Here is a 19360-nt window from a genome sequence, read left to right as displayed (position 1 = left end):
ATTTTCTTCCTCATGACGAGAGAACATTTCTGCAGCTTAATCAGCACGGGTATTGGGTGGAGCAATTGTTATTGGGGAAAGCAAAAACCTAAGGAAAGGACTGGGTTGTCCTAAAACTAAATAAGGTAAAGGGCACCAGAATTTTAACTAAAAGACGAAGCTTAACACCATAGTGATGGCTAGAGGGGAAGGTACAACCCCCACATGAGCCTGTTTATAACTACCTCCTCACACTCTTTTCTTTAAAGTACTTAATAAATAAAGAATATAAAATATATAAAGTATATAAAATATACAAGGAAGAAGGGTTACGCCCTCACCGGGGTCCAAACACCCGACCCTTATAGAAGTGGATACCTACTGAGCTATCCGGGCTACTGACAATTCTGAGAAACGCAAATGTGTTCCAGTCAACACTAAAACATATTGTTTAGCAAAAGAGTGCACTGAGCAAGTGCACACTCAACTGCTCACCCTAGAAGGGTGTGGCAACCAGCAGTACACAAGGGAGCACCTCGCAGTAGCATCCAGGCAAAGCCTGAAACCGAGCAGGTTATGGCATGCTTACAGAAAAGAAATTAAAGACATCTGCCATATGCAGCACCTGAACAAAGCTGCCAACCTGAAGGGAGGAATCCACTGAGCAAGTGTGCCTCCATCTGCTCGCCCGAGCAGGGCCTGATAACCAGCAGTACACGAGGGGGTAACCTTGCAGTACAACTCAGGCAGAACCTGAAACTGAGCAGGTTATAGCACAAAAACAGTTAAGGTAATCACCAACGCCATATGCAGCACACAAACAACGTTGCCAACTTTAAGCGAGGAATACACTGAGCAAGTGTACCTCAAACTGCTCACCCGAGCAGGGTGTGGAAGCAGCAGTACACGAGGGGTTTACCTTGCAGAAGAACACAGGCAAGCCTGCAACCAAGCAGGTTTATGGCTCCCATACAGTGAAAGAAATCACCAATGCCATATGCAGCACCTAAACAAAGCTGTTGACCTTAAGGGAGGAATACACTGAGCAAGTGCACCTCAAACTGCTCACCCGAGCAGGGTGTGGAACCAGCAGTACACGAGGGGTTTACCTCACAGAACAACACAGGCAAAGCCTGCACCGAGCAGGTTTATGGAACCTACAGTGAAGGTAATCCTTTATGCCATATGCCGCGCTTAAACCAAACAGCAGACTAGAAGCGCATCAGTCACTGGAGCGCGGGTTTCAAACATATAAATTACAAAACATTCATATTCAAAAGTAATTAAAATTATATATAATCTTGCTAAAGTGAAAAAATGCGGACAGGGCTGTCTCAAGTTGTCGCGCATAACTAGGGTGAACAGGCAACCCTGGTTTCATTTTAGAAACCCCATCCGGGATTTGCATGGTTGGGTGGTATGGTAAATAAAAATGTAATTATTATTTTTCCCCAACATGTTCAGAATTTTTAAGTTGGAGGATAGGTTCGAACCTCGAACCTTCCAGGTATTAGTGACAACTCCTACTGACTGTTCTACTGACTGGCTTCAAAATAATAGAAAAGAAGGAAACATAGGAAACATAGCGGACCGAGCACGTCCGCAGCACCTGGCAGTCCCAGGAAAAAAGAGACGTAAATTTAACCAATATACATTTTTAAATATCCATTATGTTCCAGACATTGTACTAGAACTCAGGTACCCAGCCTCCCAACACCAAGCACTTAGCCGTTGAGCCACTGAAGGGTGTGCTATCCAAAGAAACACTGCAGCCCACAAAAGGCTTTGTACTCAAGTCGCCAGCCCTGCAGACCCCGAATAAGCTAATTAGACACACATGGAGGGCTAAAACAAACAAAAAGAGAGGCTTGTGTGCACTGGCCTTGAAGCTTATCAGCTTCAGTCAGACATGAACGACGGGCGTAAACCTGAGATAAACAGAAGAAATTAGAAGAGGAATGCTCGCGTTCGCCTGCACGAAGCATTAACAGCTTCTGACAGCCCATAAATCTTTATATAAAGAGAAAACAATACACGCTTAAGCAAACACCCAGAGGCAAACCAGCGTGAGCGTTGGAAAGTGAAATAAACAGTACTTTAATCTAAAGGACCAATATATATTAAATGTACACCAAGAAATGCTACAAGTACACAATGATACTTCCATAATGTAACCAATTAAGGTTTATTTCTACTGACAACATGCAAGACACAAACTGAAAGGTGTGAACTTAGCTGTGGTGTCAGCAGCAAAGAAAGAGGAATTGGGATTAGAGTAATGGACTTATATAAAGAAGGGTCCCTGCTCATTGGTCTCCTACAGGGCTTGACCTGTCCTCCATGATGGATTGGGGAGCTCCCTTACATTGACATTGAACTCTATTTAGTTCTGTTCTTTACAACTTTTTGTTTGTAAAAGTGTTTTTCTTTGCTGCTGTGGTTTCAGAGTAAAGATTGTAATGCATAATATGAGCCTCCTGTCTTGTCATAGAATCAGTCTGACTCAAGATAAGTCCAAGTGTGCTTTTCTCATATAGACAACCCCTACACTCTAGCTGTACTCTTCTGTACATAGGATATTAGTCACATGGGATAAATGTATGAATTTCCCAGGGCGGAGGGGTGGGGGTGTTGGCGCTGCGTCCAATGCGTGGTTTCCCTGGGGGTGCGTGGCCCCGATGCATGGCATTCCCGCCACCCCTGATCAGCCATAGAAAGAAAGCCAAAACACACATGAAACGAGGCAGGCGTCTGGCAGGGGGTGTGGTGGTTGAAATGTCATATTGCAGCCCACATTATCCGCCATGTTCATGTATTTCGGCTGACTGAGTGTGCCAGAAAGGAACTCTTCCGGTTTCTGTGTGCGATGCGGCGCGTCGCTTGCAGCGGGCTCCCTACAGTTGACAGCAGTGGGCCTGACTGAGGGGCGGGGGAGGCAGGTATTATGAAAGTGGGCCAGTGCCCGCCTCCCAGCCCCTCTCTATCTATCGACGCCACAGCAGTGCTGTGGAAATTGATAACATGTGTTGGAGGAAACTAAGCAGCCCAAGCTCTTATTTCCTGATATTCTAGAACTGGGCTGATCATGTTCTGTGCTTTTTGGGTTCTTAGTTGCGCAAATGGGATCAGCATACCGTCCGCTTTTTCCGCAACCTTCAGAAGGAATTTCTGCCGTTTGTCTCGAGTCCTCCCTAGTCCTAAAGCGCTTTGAAACACATTGTGTACAGGCGCTATATAAATAAACTATCATATCATATAATTTGGCACTCAGTTCACCTCATGGTAGAAAACAGTCACTCAGTATAGTACTGCAGTGAGGATGAAGCCATCATCATATTCAAACACAGTGGCACAAAAGCATAAAAAGAGCAACCACCCCTGATGATTGGATGTGTAAATACATTTTGCCCTAAATAACGTGTGTTAACACCAGGGCTATTCGATGCAATAGAACAATGCTCTGACTGGGGGCTACAGTGCACTGAAATAAGAAACTATGGGCCTCATTAGTGGCATGGGAAAAATGGCGGTAAAATGATGGTCATATGTTAGGCGATTCTCAGCTGGCTTCGGACCCTGTTTGGCGTTTATACTTGCTCCTTGCTACCTCGACCACGGAACTCTATCTTGGACTCTCTTGGACACCCCTTTGTACCTTTGCTCGGAACTGTTTACCTGTTGCCGGATTATTGGACTGCATATCGACTTGTCTTTGGATCATCCCTGAATTCCTTGCTGTACTTCTACGCCCAAGTCAAGCCCTATCTTACAGGTGGCCTACCTGTATCCACGCTTACCTGCGGTTCTACCACTCCAGGGACCGCTGTATCTTTTTGAGCCTCGAACCTCCCTACTAGGTTACCTGGGTCTCCCTTACACCAGATAGGTAAGACACTTTAGATTCTTTTGTTTACCTGCCTGTATTGTGATTGCCTGGTGCTTAACCTCATTCCTTCTTGACAGCAGCATCGGTGTTCCAGAGGCTCCGTGGATCTGGGAAGACATCTCTCACCTGTGGCCTCAAGGGTCGCACAGCGGGTTTCTGTTTTGTTCCCCTGTGCGTCACTTGGGGACGGAGGTCTCATCGGTCTACACGACACTCAAGTCAGAACAGACTGAGAAGCCGTATAGTCGTGTTAGACGATGCAGGGATCCACGGACGAACCCATAACTGCTCTAGTTCAGGCAATTACAATATTAAGGGCAGATATGGCCGCCGCGAACACAGTGATCCATCAAAGGTTGGATACCATACAGAGCGTTCAGCATTCCCTTCCTGCAGACCCGGAGTTTGGAGATGGCAGCTCCTCCACTACACCCCCTCCCTTGGCTGCTTCTATAGTCCCGACTCCAATAATCCTCCCAACTCCTTCCCCCCTGGCTGCTCCTGAACGTTACCAGGGTGATCCCAAGAAATTCAGAACCTTTGTTAACCAGTGCAAGTTACATTTCTTATGCAGGCCTTTGGCCTTTCCCACGTCCACTGCTAAGGCCGCCTTCGCCCTTTCCCATTTAGCTGGAACAGCTGCCGCTTGGGCTAATCCCCTGTTAGAAAACAATAGCCCGGTTCTTTATGACTTTGATTTGCTGGTCCTAGAAATGTCCCGAGTATTCGATACTCGACACAAGGCACAGTCTAGGGATTTGGAGTTGTTGGAATTGACTCAGGGCAAAAGAACTCTGATAGATTACATCACCCGGTTCAATCAGCTAGTTGCGGAAACATCATGGCCAGAAAATAAGCGGGCGGTGGTCTTTTATAGGGGGTTGAGTAACACTATGAAAGACGCTTTAGCAGTGATCCCTTCTATGCCTACTCAGTATCAGGAATTGGTTGATCTCGTCCTGCAGGTAGATGCACGCCGATCGGAGCGTAGAGCTGAATTGGGGGCCTCCTCCTCTCCTACTCTTGTTAATACTCCCGCTTCCGGTACTGAAGAACCTATGCAAGTGGGAGGGGTACGCAGTCCTATTACAACATCTGAGAGGGAACGTAGAAGGGTAGATAATGCGTGCTTTTACTGTGGCACCACTGGACATTTCGTGAAAGAGTGTCCTCGATGTCCCAAGAAGAGTCAGGTTTTTCGGATGGCTCGACCTTAGAACAGGAGACCAGATCGAGTGTCCCATCATCTTCTCCGGGAACCCCTCTTGCCTTTGCTCGTGTTCAACCCATCTCCGTAAAGGCTACTCTATGTCCCTCTACTGGCCTTCTACATGCAGTCAATATCATTATTGATTCCGGTGCCACTGGCAATTACATAGATATTGATTTGGCCCATTCCCTCAATCTACCCTTAGTGGTAAAAACACGACCGGAACATGTCCAAGCCGTTGACGGCTCCGCATTGGTTTCTGGTCCTGTTAGACATCAAACTGCACCCCTCCTGTTGAACATACAAGACATACACACAGAAACCTTATGTTTTGATTTGATCACCGCACCTCAATTCGGTATCATACTAGGGATTCCCTGGTTACGTGAACATAATCCACTGATCAATTGGCAAGCAGGCACTGTACTCTTTGAGTCCGATATTTGTCAGAACTATTGTCTCCCGATCCATCAAGCCCCTGACACACCCTCTCGGGTCTTGGGAGCCTTAGCACAACTCACACTGACAGTTGGCGATCCAGAAGTCATACAGTCCCATACTGTTGGGGGGTTGGTGTCCGGGATTCCGCCAGAATATCGGGCTTTCGAATCAGTTTTCGATCGTGGCTCGTCTGAGGTACTTCCTCCACATAGAACTTATGACTGCCCAATCGAATTGCTTCCTGATTCCACTGTTCCTTCGGGCAGGATCTACTCTTTGTCTCCTTCGGAGGAACTGGTGTTAAAAGAATATGTACAGAACGCCCTGCGTTTAGGACACATCCGCCCCTCCACTTCACCAGCGGCAAGTCCTATCTTCTTTGTACCCAAGAAGGATAGATATCCCATCCCGTTAATCACTCCACTCTTAGATCATTTAACACACGCTTCCATTTTTACCAAACTCGATCTACGCGGCGCATACAATTTGGTACGCGTTCGCGAGGGAGACGAGTGGAAAACTGCTTTCTGTACTCGTTACGGCTTGTACGAATATCTTGTCATGCCCTTTGGCTTATGTAACGCCCCGGCCACGTTCCAACGATTCATGAATGACATTTTCAGGGATATTCTGGATGTGTACATGGTTGTGTATTTGGACGACATCCTGATCTTCTCTCGTGATCTGGATGACCATGTAAAACACGTCCGAGAAGTATTAACTCGTTTAAGCAAACATTCCTTATTTGCCAAACCTGAGAAATGTCAGTTCCATAAGACCTCTGTTGAGTTTTTGGGTTTCCACATCACCCCTGGGGCGTTATCCATGAACGAGTCTAAGGTCAAAGCAGTCTTAGATTGGCCAGTGCCTCAAACACTCAAGTCCTTGCAGGCCTTTTTAGGATTCGCCAACTTCTATAGGCGTTTCATTTCTTCCTTTTCCACGATTGTAGCCCCACTCACGACCCTGACTAGTCCTCGGGTACCATATCAGTGGCAGAGAGAACAGCAGGAGGCTTTTGAGACTTTGAAAACCGCCTTTACTACCGCACCGGTACTCCAACATCCCAATCCTGATCTTCCGTTCATAGTCGAGGCAGATGCCTCTTCCTTTGCCCTCGGGGCGGTACTGTCACAAACATGTCCTAATACAGGCAAATTACATCCAGTGGCATACCACTCCCGTAAGTTTTCCAGTACTGAGTCTCATTATACCGTTACGGAAAAAGAACTCTTGGCTGTCATGGACGCTTTCCGTGTTTGGCGTCATCATCTTCTGGGGGCTAAATATCCTATCACAGTATACTCCGATCATCGGAATCTACAGGATTTGGCCTCTCTGAAATGCATTAATAGCAGACAGGTCCGATGGCATCTTTTCTTTTCCTCCTTTGACTTCCGTATTATGCACCGTCCTGGAACGGCACATGGGAAGGCGGATGCCTTGTCACGTTCCCCGGGGGGGGTCCAATTGCCTACATTCCCCGACACTGTTCTCGGAAAGAGTCATGTGATTTGTCTCTGTACTCCCTCATTGTCACTGACTGATTCGGTTCGATCCTGGACTAGCGATCATTCTGACCAGTTGCGAGAATGGGACCCAGTGTTCTCTGATGGATTACCGTTCGTACATGAACGCCTGTTCCTTCCCACACCTGACACACGTAATCTGGCCCTTGAGTGGTCTCATGACGCTCCCTTTAACGCTCACCCCGGACAAGAGCGCACTTTAGATCTTCTCAAGCGTTGGTGTTGGTGGCCTTCTATGAAGCGCGATGTAGAATGTTATGTTAGATCATGCGCAGTATGTGCTCAGGCTAAACATCAAAGGGGTCGACCAATTGGGTTGTTGCTTCCGCTTCCGGTACCTCCCAGGCCCTGGCATACGTTGACGATGGATTTCGTTGCTGATCTCCCCAAGTCGAAGGGCTTCGATTCCATCTGGGTGGTGGTGGACACGTTCACTAAAATGGCCCGTTTTGTTCCCTGCAAAGGTATCCCTTCGGCTCCTGTATTAGCGGATTTGTTTTTTGAACATGTGTTCATGCTATTCGGCCTTCCTTCGGTCATTATATCTGATCGAGGGTCGCAGTTCACCTCTCGGTTTTGGAGATCCCTGACGAAGCTATTGGGCATTGATACCAGGTATTCTTCGGCCTACCATCCTGAGACCGATGGACAGACCGAAAGGACGAACCAATCTATGGAACAATACCTTCGTTGTCTTATGTTGCAACATCAGACCTCTTGGTTGGCCGCTTTGCGGCTTGCGGAGTTCGCATATAATAATGCGGCTCATTCAGCCACTGGTTATTCTCCCTTTTACACCCTCTATGGCCAACATCCCAAGGTCTTGCCAGTCCCTGATGCTTCTGATTCTGTGAACCCTGCGGCCACGACATGTCTTAGGGATCTTTCTGCCTTACACGCTAGTACAGTGGTTCATCTCACTGAAGCAAAGGCTGCTATGAAGGCCCGTGTGGATGGCAAACGTCGGGCTGCTCCCCCTCTGGTGGTGGGTTCCAGGGTCTGGTTGTCTTCCCGTCATCTTCGCCTAGTGGGTTGTCGGAAGTTGCTACCTCGCTTTGTCGGTCCCTATGTGATTTCAAAGGTTGTTAATCCGGTGGCTTTCCGTCTAGTGCTTCCCAGCTCTTGGCGCATCCATCCTGTCTTTCATGTCTCCCTCCTCAAACCTTGTCCCGACTCTGTCCGTCTTCGTACCCCTGTTGCGCCGGTTTCCTTGTCCTCTCCTGATGTTTTCGAGGTGTCGGCCATTTTGGGCTCCAGGTGGTTTAGGGGAGGGATCCAGTATCTGGTAGATTGGAAGGGTTACGGCCCGGAGGAACGTTCATGGGTTTCCACCTCTGACCTGAACGCCCCTCGCTTGGTAGCCCGTTTCCATTTAGACCATCCATCCTGCCCACGGGGTCGTGGGCCGTTGGGGAGGGGCTACGTTAGGCGATTCTCAGCTGGCTTCGGACCCTGTTTGGCGTTTATACTTGCTCCTTGCTACCTCGACCACGGAACTCTATCTTGGACTCTCTTGGACACCCCTTTGTACCTTTGCTCGGAACTGTTTACCTGTTGCCGGATTATTGGACTGCATATCGACTTGTCTTTGGATCAACCCTGAATTCCTTGCTGTACTTCTATGCCCAAGTCAAGCCCTATCTTACAGGTGGCCTACCTGTATCCACGCTTACCTGCGGTTCTACCACTCCAGGGACCGCTGTATCTTTTTGAGCCTCGAACCTCCCTACTAGGTTACCTGGGTCTCCCTTACACCAGATAGGTAAGACACTTTAGATTCTTTTGTTTACCTGCCTGTATTGTGATTGCCTGGTGCTTAACCTCATTCCTTCTTGACAGCAGCATCGGTGTTCCAGAGGCTCCGTGGATCTGGGAAGACATCTCTCACCTGTGGCCTCAAGGGTCGCACAGCGGGTTTCTGTTTTGTTCCCCTGTGCGTCACTTGGGGACGGAGGTCTCATCGGTCTACACGACACTCAAGTCAGAACATCATAGAATTACTGCCACTTTATCGCCACTTTTTTGTCGAATTGCCAAACTCGGAGTTTGGAGGTATTGATACTGATATTTGAATGTATCGCACTTGTACACACGTGTTTTAGAGAGTGACAAGGCAAGGGAGGGGAACAAGGGAGAATAAAACAACAATCTTATTATGCCCAGTGACATTGAGAACGCGCAAGTGCATGGGAGGGGAAGAAAGGGAAAGTGCATGGGAGGGGGGGGGAAATGTGCTGAGCAATGGCAAAATAAATAAATCATAAATAAATAACTAAATAAATAAATAAGAGCAACAAATAGTGGTAGTGCAGCCAGCAAGTGGCAAGTGCTAGGTATAAGGCAGCAGCAGGGTGTGCCGGATAAGTGCAGAAAAACAGGGGGGTGGGGGCTGCAGGGTTACAAATACAGATCCCAGTGCAAGGGTTTGCCAGGAGGCAGTGCGGGTGGGTGGCAGGGTGAGCAGGTACCTGGGCCCGAAAGTCCGAGAGTGAACATGTGCACAATGCCGAGACCGAACAGATCAGCAGGGGAGAGGAGGAGAGAAAGCAGAAGCAAAGTTGAAGGTCTTGTAGTGCTTCCGGAACCGGCGATGGTTCTCTTCAAGTTTCAGATCGGCAGGCAGGCTGCTCCAGAGTGAGGCCCCAGCCAAAGACAGAGATCTACCCCCAGCTTGTTTCTTAGAAAAATGACTGACCCTGAGAGAATAAGAGGTAGAGGAGCGAAGAGCTCCAGAGGGGCGGTATTTACAGAGGGAGAGCTGAAGATATTTTGGGCCCAGACCCCAGAAAACCTAGTGGACAATGTAAAGGGTCTTGAAGTTAATCCTTGCAGCCCCTGGGAGCCAATGGAGAGATTTCAGGGCTGGAGAGATACGATCCCAGGGCTTGAGGCCAAGGACAAATCTCGCAGTCCTGTTCTGGATTAGTTCCAAAGGGCAGAGAGTAGAAACAGGTAGATTTAGAAAGAGGCTGTTGCAATAGTCCAACCTAGAGAAAGCCAAGGCTCGAGAGAGACTGAGCTTCTGGGGGAAGGAGAGGAAAGGCAGAATACCTCTGAGGAGCTGCAGTAGGAAGTTTGATTTTTTGAGACATCAGAGATGTGGGCAGAGAAGGAAACCGTGGAGTCAAAGATGACCCCCAAGGTTCTTAGGCTCACAGGTGGGGGGTAGGAGGAGGTCTGAGGGTGGCCGGCCAATGAGTACAGGAAAGGAGGGTGAACGTGTGCCGATGAGGAGGATCTCCGTCTTGCTGGTATTCAGACAAAGATCGTTGGCGGCACACCACTCATGAATGGCAGAAAGGCAGTTGGAGATGAGAGAAGGAGAAGAGGTGGCTGAGGGAAGCCTGAAAATGAGTTGCGTGTCATCCGCATAGCACTGGAAACTGGAGCAGAAAATGGCAATGCGGTGGGCAATAGTTGCCAGGTATTGGTTGAAAAGTCAGGGTCAGAGGTTAGACCCCTGTGGAACGCCACAGATAGAAAGGGAGTTAGATGACAGGAAGGAACCAAGTTGGACCTGGGAGGGTCGATCAGAGAGGGAAGAGGTCAGCCAGGCCAGAGCCTGAGCAGTGATACCCAGGTTGTCATGGAGACAGTTGAGCAGGATGGTATAGTTGACCGTCTGGAAGGCAGATGAGAGATCGAGTAGGAAGAGGACAGAGGGGATGTTAGAGTCAAGGTTGGAGAGCAGATCTTCACGGATGTTCAGAAGAGCAGTTTCCATGCTTCTGGCCGCTCTAAAGCCAGACTGATGGCCATGGAGACAACCAACAGTATGAGAGTGAAGGTTAAGCTGCGAGATGGCCAGCTTTTCCAGAGGTTTGTCCAAAAAAGGAGTGATGGAGATTGGGCGATAGTTAGCTGGGCAAGAAGGGTCAGCTGTGGGTTTTTTGAGAAGAGGGTGCACAAGAGAGTGCTTCAGAGGAGAGGGGAAGGCTCCTGAGGTGAAGGAGAGGTTGGAGAAATCAGCAAGAGTAGGAGCAAGGGTGTCAATATGGTCCTTGATAGTTTTGGAGGAACAGGGAAGAACCTGTTTTGATGAGACTTTCATAGATCAGACTTGTCTAGAAACCTTGTCAGGGGTGAAGAGAGGAAAGGCAGAGAAGGGAAGGGTGTCATGATGCCTACCCCCGGGGAACCAGACCAGGTCCAGCAGCCCCGGGAGCAGGCATCACGTTCCCGGGGAAAGGCCCAGCGACCCCTGTTAGGGGCCATCTGGACACAGTCCTGGCACCTTTGGCGCCAGGCTCATATGAGACTTCAGTCCTGGCGCCATAGGCGCCAGGCTCATAAGGGGAAAACTTACCTGACTTACTTGATGCAGACCATTCTGCAAGGGATCCAAGCCCTCAAGAGGCCTAGAAGGGACTACTTTACCTAGGGACTCTTTTGCCACTCGGGTGTGGCAGTGGAGGAATACTTACCTGGAACTACTTTAGAGGCTATTTAAACCACGCCCGAAGAGCAGCACACGCTTCACGTTATTCTGCATCGAGCAGCGTAACGCTCACCGTGCCTGCAGCAGCATCCAGACTTCAGCCACGGCCGCCTCGAACCCGGAGCACCTAGAAACAAGGGAAAGAAGGAGAAAGGTTAGAACCAGAACATTTACCAGCTTCTTACCTGATTCCAGAGCCATCGCATCGTCGAACCAAAGGAAAGACTTTATTTTTAAACACGTCACATCGCCAGCAGCAGCGCCGCGCTGCACTCACCGTTCCTCGCAGCATCTTCACGTTTCACCGCAGCCTCCTGCATGTTCCCGCCGCATTCCAGCACCTAGGGGGAGATAAAGACAATAAGGTGAGCCAAGGGAACATATAGAGCAATACTGGTTACCACCCTAAGACCTACCTGATTTACCACCGGGGGAACCATTCCTCTCCTCGGGTCGGCGCAGCTCCCCCTGCACCATCGCCGTACCCCGGCCCCTAAGGGGAAACAAAAGCACAACAGAGTGAATCAAAAGGACAATCAAGGGGAGCCACCTCCCGCCATAGACTTACCTAATTTTACCGCCAGAGGTATAACTCCTCGACTCTGGTTTTCTCTCAGCACCTGAATAAAGGAGAAGACCACAGATTACAGGATTGGATAGGAGTGATGGTCAGGCATTTGAACTCTTACGAACTGCATACTTACGGCGTCTTGCCGGGAGAGTCAAAACAGCCCTGGAACTCACCAATTGTTTCGACCAGTGGAGCAACTGGTCCATCACGCGCCACTGCACTCGAAGCAGGATGGAGAGCTCACCCTTTCAAACCATAAGGTGAGACTTTAGAGGGGACATCGGAGGTGGTCAGTGGGGAGAACAACGGGGGTGGGGGGAATTTACGCTCAACTCCATGGGTGGTTAATTCCCCTTTCTCCATTCACAGAAGAGTACTCCTACCGGCCAGACAAACGACACATCTCGGCCCTACGCATTACGCTGGAGGAGGGCGCAGCAGCCCAGATCAGACCGGCGCCTCTGTGGGAGTCAGGTGAGCGTAACAGAACGCGAAGCCTACCTACAATTTCCCACCCAGGCGTTATGGAGACCTCAGAAACTGACCACCTGGCCCAATTACTAGGGGAACTGAGGGCCGAAGTGTATTCCGCCCGTCAAGAGACCAATACTCTTAGGAGAGAACTGATCTTGTCAAAGGAGCAAACTGATGACCTTGCTAGGCAACTATTGCAAAGTCAGGCTGGACAAGCACCCCTACCTGGTTCCGGGGGAAATCCAGCCCCTGTGGTATCAAGTAACCCTGTGCAAATAAACCTACCTGGAAATATTCCGTTAGCTCCACCCGAACGCTTTGCCGGAGATCCCAAAAGGTTCGCCGTATTTATGAACCAATGCCGCTTGCACTTTTTATGCAGACCTGGAGCCTTCCCAAACGATCAAGCCAAGGTAGCGTTTGTATTGTCATATCTCAGCGGCAGTGCAGCCGATAGGTCTATCCCACTGGTTACTCAGGATGACCCAATGCTCCGGGATTTTCAGGGCTTTCAAACTAGCATGGAAAGACTATTTGCCCGGCACTCTCAAGGACAGGCCCTGGATAACAAACTTTGGTCCCTACGGCAGGGTAACCAGGATCTCCTATCCTACATCGCAACTTTTAATAGGTTGATTGTAGAAACTGGGTGGCCTGAGGAAAAACGGATCACGTTATTTCATCGAGGACTTTGAGGAGAACTAAAAGATGTCTTGGTTCAAGTCGTGAATCCACCTCAAGAATGCGCTGAATATATAGACTTAGTGGTCCAGTTAGATCATAGACTTCAGACAGAAAAGCAGATCGAACCAGGTTTGAGAACCGGGTGTTGGTCAAAACCCCCGCTAACCCCAAAGGAGCCGATGCTTCAGAACCCATGCAAATCGGAGGAGTTAAAGGACCCTTAACCCAGAAGGAAAGAGAAAGGAGACGGCACATGCAATTGTGCCTTTATTGTGGGACCTCCGGGCATTTTCTACGGGATTGCCCTGTAAAACCGCCCAAGAAGGCGGTAGGAGCCGCTGATACAAGCCATATGGAGTCAGACTCGGGAAACGACCATGCCCGACAAGCGTAGAGGTCCGCTTGCCGAGCTTGAAGAAGGACACTCAGACCTCACATTTCATCATGCTAATGGTCCTCGTAGATCCTGAGCAACCATCACATATGCATGCCGTAAAAACATACATCGATAGTGGGGCCATAGGAAACTATGTGGACTACGAATTGGCTTCCAGGATGAATCAGCCTCTCTGCCGTAAAACCACCTCAGATGTCATCACTACAGTCGATGGAACCGTAATCGCCTCTGGGCCTGTAATTCATTCCACCGCAGAGATGACACTAGTGGGTCAGGATGGGCATCGAGAGACTATTGTGTTTGATGTAATCAAAGCCCCACAGGTTCCAGATAATACTCGGGATACCTTGGTTGGAAACACATAATCCTAGTATTGATTGGCGAGAAAAGAGAATAGCCTTCCCGGGTTGTGCACAAACCTGTTATCCAAAGAAAAACCTGAACGCAGGCCTGGCTACAGTAACCACAGCAGTCATGCAACTACCTCCAGAGTACCAAGAATTCCAGGACGTCTTCCAAAAGGAACAGGCTAACACCTTAGCTCCTCACAGATCGTAAGATTGTCAAATCGATCTCATACCCGGTGCACAACCCCCTTGTAGCAGAATCTATGCCCTTACGGAACCTGAGAACCTCCACCTACGACAATATTTAGACCAGTACCTTGCCAATGGTTTTATTCGCCCATCCAAGTCCCCTGCATCTTCAGCTTTGTTCTTTGTGCCCAAAAAGGAAGGTGACCTTAGAACGTGCATAGACTACCGCGCATTGAACCAGATAACAGAAAAAACTGATACCCATTGCCTCTGATCCCTGAACTACTAGACCAGGTGAAGGACGCTTGCATATATACCAAACTAGATCTCCTAGGGGCATACCATCTGGTACGAGCAAAAGAAGGCGACGAATGGAAGACTGCCTTCCGCACCAAATATGGATTATTCGAATACTAGGTGATGCCTTTCGGGTTGTGCAACACACTAGCAGCCTTCCAATACTTCATGAACGATGTCCTTCGTGAACTCATTGACGTTTGTGTTGTCGTATATATCGATGACATTCTGGTATACTCCTCTTCAGAATCTGATCATGTGAGACACGTCCGAGCAGTCCTTGAGAAATTGCGCCAGCACAAACTATATGCTAAACTAGAAAAATGCTTTTTCCATGCCACAGAAGTCGAATTCCTTGGGCTTATCCTAACACTGAAGGGAGTCCGAATGGACTCATGGAAAGTAGACGCAATCCTTAAGTGGCCATCACCAAGTTCAGTTAAAGGATTTCAAAGCATGCTTGGCTTTGCCAATTTCTACCGCAGATTCATCCCGGATTTTTCACATGTTGTACATCCCATCACAGCACTCTTGCGGAAAAATAAACGCTTTATGTGGACTGAAGAAGCCGAAAAGGCTTTCCAAGAACTGAAAGCGAAATTCACGTCTGCACCTGTATTAAAGCATCCGCGCCCTGAACTTCCATACATAGTGGAAACTGATGCATCCAGTCTAGCCATGGGAGCTGTCCTGTCTCAAAGGGACCCTGAAAGTGGCCAGCTTCACCCAGTAGCATTTTGGTCCAGAAAATTCTCGGCACCTGAGTTAAATTATGCAGTCACCGACAAGGAGCTATTAGCCATTAAGTCTGCCTTCAAGGCTTGGCGGCACTACCTTCTCGGTGCCAGGCATACCATCACTGTGATCACCGATCACCGGAACTTACAATATTTAAAAACAGCCAAGGCTCAAGCATCACGTCAACTCCGATGGGCATTGTTCTTTGCCGAGTTCGATTTCGTAATCACCTACCGCCCAGGTTGTAAGAACGGTAAAGCTGACGCTCTATCCTGAATAGGGATGGGAGACACTGAAGTGAACTCAGAACCAGTACCTATAATTTCCGAACAAAGGATTCTTGGCATGACCACTCTACAAACCCTAGAGGACATTCAGAGTAAAATCCAGCAACTCTTTGATCCTACAGCCTTGCAGGACTCGGTAAAGAGAGGCCCAAACTTTTCAGTCAGCAATGACCTAACTTATTACCAAGGGCGCCTGTTTCTGCCACACAAGGAACTACAAGAGCTAGTCATTTCCCGTTATCATGATACCCTGATGAACGGGCACCCAGGTATTGCAAAAACCGAAGCAAAAATCAAAAGACAATTCTGGTGGCCCACCTGGCGAAAGGACATTAAGTCATTTGTGATGTCTTGCGGCGTTTTCGCACAAAACAAAAGTCAGAAGAAAAAGCCAGCTGGACTCTTACAACCTTAGTCATTCCGCCTGCACCATGGCATACCTTATCATTGGACTTTATTACTGAGCTACCTCCTTGCAATGGGTTTAACACCATTCTTGTTATTGTGGATCTTTTTTCCAAAATGGCCCACTTGATTCCTTTAAAGGGGCTACCTTCAGCTTCAATCCTAGCCTAGGAATTTCTTGAAAAAATTGTTCGTATACATGGATTTCCATCCGTACTGGTCTCTGACCGGGGCAGTCAATTCATTTCTCATTTTTGGAGAAAATGTTGTCAACTGGCGCAAATCGACGTGAGGTTATCAACCAGTCACCACCCCCAGACCGATGGTCAAACGGAGAGGACTAACCAGACTCTTGAACAATACCTGCGCTGCATGTTACATCAGACTGAGAGTAATTGGAAGGACATTCTTTGGATCGCTGAATATGCATACAATAATTCAGTTCATTCTGGAACTGGGCAAAGCCCTTTTTATACCCTATACGGGCACCACCCTCGAACCTCAGACCTTGACTCACCCCAACAACTAGAAATGCCTAAGTGGACCATTTACACACCACGATTACACAAGCCTTTAAGGAAGCAACAGCCCATTTGAAGCAAGCGAAGGGGAAATACAAGAAGGATGCGGATCGGCATAGAAGTGATGCTCCACAATACCAGATAGGAGACCAAGTATGGTTGGCCACAAAACACATACCGCTCAAGGGAACACGGACCTCTAACCCGAGATATTTGAGACCTTACTCTATTAAGGCCATTATCAACCCGGTGGCAGTCAAGTTGGATTTACCGGCTAATATGCGGATTCACCCCGTCTTTCATGTGTCATTGTTGAAGCCAGTGCAACCAGGGACAAGACTAACCAAGCCACCCGACCCCATCCTTATAGACGGGGAACCCGAATTTGAGGTTAAAAACATCCTGGACTCCAAGATAGTGAAATCAAAACTTTTTTTATTTGATTGACTGGAAAGGTTATGGACCACAGGAAAGGTCTTGGGAACCTAGTGACCACGTACATGCACCTTGGTTGGTGAAAAGATTCCACCGAAATTTCCCGGACAAACCTAAACCACCGGGAAGAACGACTTTAGGAGCGGCCTTGGGGGGGAGTGCTGTCATGATGCCTACCCCCGGTGAACCAGACCAGGTCCAGCAGCCCCGGGAGCAGGTGTCATGTTCCCGGGGAAAGGCCCAGCGACCCCTGTTAGGGGCCATCTGGACACAGTCCTGGCGCCTTTGGCGCCAGGCTCATATGAGACTTCAGTCCTGGCGCCATAGGCGCCAGGCTCATAAGGGGAAAATTTACCTGGATTTACCTGATGCAGACCATGCTGCAAGGGATCCAAGCCCTCAAGAGGCCTAGAAGGGACTACTTTACCTAGGGACTCTTTTGCCACTCGGGTGTGGCGGTGGAGGAATACTTACCTGGAACTACTTTAGAGGCTATTTAAACCACGCCCAAAGAGCAGCACACGCTTCGCGTTATTCTGCATCCAGCAGTGTAACGCTCACCGTGCCTGCAGCAGCATCCGGACTTCAGCCACGCCCGCCTCGAACCCGGAGCACCTAGAAACAAGGGAAAGAAGGAGAAAGGTTAGAACCAGAACATTTACCAGCTTCTTACCTGATTCCAGAGCCATCGCATCGTCGAACCAAAGGAAAGACTTTATTTTTAAACATGTCGCATCGCCAGCAGCAGCGCCGCGCTGCACTCACCGTTCCTTGCAGCATCTTCACGTTTCACCGCAGCCTCCTGCATGTTCCCGCCGCATTCCGGCACCTAGGGGGAGATAAAGACAATAAGGTGAGCCAAGGGAACATATAGAGGAATACTGGTTACCACCCTAAGACCTACCTGATTTACCACCGGGGGAACCATTCCTCTCCTCGGGTCGGCGCAGCTCCCACTGCACCATTGCCGTACCCCGGCCCCTAAGGGGAAACAAAAGCACAACAGGGTGAATCAAAAGGACAATCAAGGGGAGCCACCTCCCGCCATAGCCTTACCTAATTTTACCGCCGGAGGTATAACTCCTCGACTCTGGTTTTCTCTCAGCACCTGAATAAAGGAGAAGACCACAGATCACAGGATTGGATAGATGTGATGGTCAGGCATTTGAACTCTTACGAACTGCATACTTACGGCGTCTTTGCCGGGAGAGTCAAAACAGCCCTGGAACTCACCAATTCTTTCGACCAGTGGAGCAACTGGTCCATCACGCGCCCCTGCGCTCGAAGCAGGATGGAGAGCTCACCCTTTCAAACCATAAGGTGAGACTTTAGAGGGGACATCGGAGGTGGTCAGTGGGGAGAACAACAGGTGGTGGGGGGAATTTACGCTCAACTCCATGGGTGGTTAATTCCCCTTTCTCCATTCACAGAAGAGTACTCCTACCGGCCAGACAAACGACACATCTCGGCCCTACGCATTACGCTGGAGGAGGCCGCAGCAGCCCAGATCAGACCGGCGCCTCTGTGGGAGTCAGGTGAGCGTAACAAAGGGGGTGGCCGCAGGGGGGCCGGAAGAAGAGCAGAGAGTGGAGGGAGAAGCAGGAGAGGACGAGAGGGTAGACAGGTTGTCCTGGGTTTTAGAGATGAAATGAGAAGCCAGAGCTGTACAGAGGGCCTGGGGGGGGGGACAGGAGAGGTAGATACAGCGGCAGGATTGGCCAGCTCCTTGCAGATTTTAAAGAGTTTGGTCGAGTCGCTGGATGCCACAGAGACATGGGCTTGGATGTGGGCTCTCTTCTTAGTGAGGACAGAGGTGAAGTGGAGGACCTAACTATAATTGTAAATCTGCCACTTTACCTCCAAAAATCGGCAGTTTTAAAATTGTGGAAATACCGCTTGTGTTAAATCTGCAAAAATACCCATAGATTCCTATGGACTCCAAAATGGGGATAACAGAAAGTCTGTGTGACGTGGAAGCAGGCAAACCTTTTCATAGGTACCCATGCTGTAATGGTAAATTAATTTGGTAGTGTTTCTTTTTCTAGCGGCAATACCACCAAACTCATAATCATGGCCAACGTCGAAAATAGAACATTTCTTGCCAAATATTTGAAATGGATCATAATTTATGACATATTGAAAAATGTGTTACATGAAAATCATGACCTTTTAAAATGACGGCTTGCCATTGACCGCAAAGCAGTAGCGGGGAATACATTTCACGTCTGAGGGTTTGAGCCGTTCGAATGGAAACCATGTATCATACAAATGAGTTTCATAAAAGTAAAAGAGTGCAATCCCAGATATCCTAATTATGGAATTCCGAAATCTCCTGCCGCTACAGAGGCTGGAAGCATGTTCTCTTCTGGGATAGCCAAAGAAAGCTACCGCAGATTGCCAGCGACGGAATATCTTCAGTCGTGGTACTAAGCATTAATTATGCATGCATTTTAGCGTGCAATCACACCCCGCGCCGCTCACTCGCAGAGAAAACGTATTATGCATCTTGATTTTTATCTGAGTGTTTCTTCC

The sequence above is a fragment of the Ambystoma mexicanum genome, chromosome 13 (genome assembly GCF_040938575.1).
Source record: "Ambystoma mexicanum isolate Mex_15411 chromosome 13, UKY_AmexF1_1, whole genome shotgun sequence".
NCBI classification, from domain to species: domain Eukaryota; kingdom Metazoa; phylum Chordata; class Amphibia; order Caudata; family Ambystomatidae; genus Ambystoma; species Ambystoma mexicanum.
This window is presented reverse-complemented; position numbering follows the sequence as displayed.